Source organism: Branchiostoma belcheri, unplaced genomic scaffold (genome assembly GCF_001625305.1).
Source record: "Branchiostoma belcheri isolate BF01 breed outbred unplaced genomic scaffold, Haploidv18h27 scaffold16, whole genome shotgun sequence".
Classification (NCBI taxonomy): Eukaryota; Metazoa; Chordata; class Leptocardii; order Amphioxiformes; family Branchiostomatidae; genus Branchiostoma; species Branchiostoma belcheri.
In genome coordinates this window covers 355,309-356,392 of record NW_017803046.1, presented here as the reverse complement: position 1 = coordinate 356,392, position 1,084 = coordinate 355,309, and the positions used below count along the sequence as shown (strand labels likewise).

The 1,084-nt window shown below is 33.1% G+C and overlaps 1 protein-coding gene across 1 annotated transcript in view; it reads left to right on the top strand.

Annotated features, from left to right (window-relative positions):
• Positions 1 to 1,084, top strand: part of LOC109466128 (contactin-associated protein-like 3B) — a 49,356-nt gene that overhangs the window by 42,215 nt on the left and 6,057 nt on the right. The window lies entirely within an intron of this gene.

Here is a 1,084-nt window from a genome sequence, read left to right as displayed (position 1 = left end):
GTTCTTGGAAGGCATCATATGGTATCTGCTCAAACAATCCCTGCTGATTTGAGTAGTTTGTTAACATGAATGATCAATTTTGATAAAAACTAATATGGAATAAAGGGACCATAATAGGAAAGCGGGAACCATACGAATAGATTGAAATACATAGTCTATCAAAAATAACAAATTTATTACGCCATGTTGAAGTACAAGTTTGTTTTATATCATTTACACTGTAAATTACAGGACGAGCACTAAAAAACAACTATATCTAACTTAATTATGCATGAGAAGCGTTACTAATTATAACTAGAAAGGTAACATTTGCAAGCAAATGCAATATGTTTACCTCAGGATGGTCTTGCCTACGATTTAACGTTATACCTTTATTAGGAAAGGAAAGGAAAGGTAGAAGGATAGTTTGCTTATATTACTGACTTTTATGTGCTGTTTATAGAGTAACATCAACGTTATAACTGGGGAATGTTTTTGCCGTTGTAAGGCCAAGTTTAAAATCTACCCGTCTGCCACTCAAAGATCATTACCATAGACTAGTCTTGTAGTGCCATGTGTAGGAGATACTAAGATATATAAATAGTTACATACCACAGTACCAATGATTCACTCAGCACGCACTCTTACCATGTTTGCAATTAGGCCACAGCATGTAACTTTAATCAATGACATCCTCTGCAGACTGCAAGTAAACTTCTAGTCTTTTTGACAGCTTTAGTTACAAAGGACTTTGCTGCGCTCATCTCACTACCTTATTACATTTTTGTAAATAGGAAACAGGACGTAGGCTGAAATAATAATGATGATAAGTTTATTATTATTACAAATACATGACAGAAGGCTAATTGTAAATACGTATATCATACAAAATGATATACAATGATATGAAGAACTAATTCCTACAGTACACTTTAGTCTTTATACTACAGTACATAAGATATATATCAAGCCAGTTTTGTTGGGTTTTACTTGTTCTTTTGATCGCCGAGCCAGTGAATTATACCCATGGCCACTTCTATAATAATTGTTCTTTGAAATTTTATATGAAAATCATTGCAATGATGATGAAAATCTACAGTTGTGT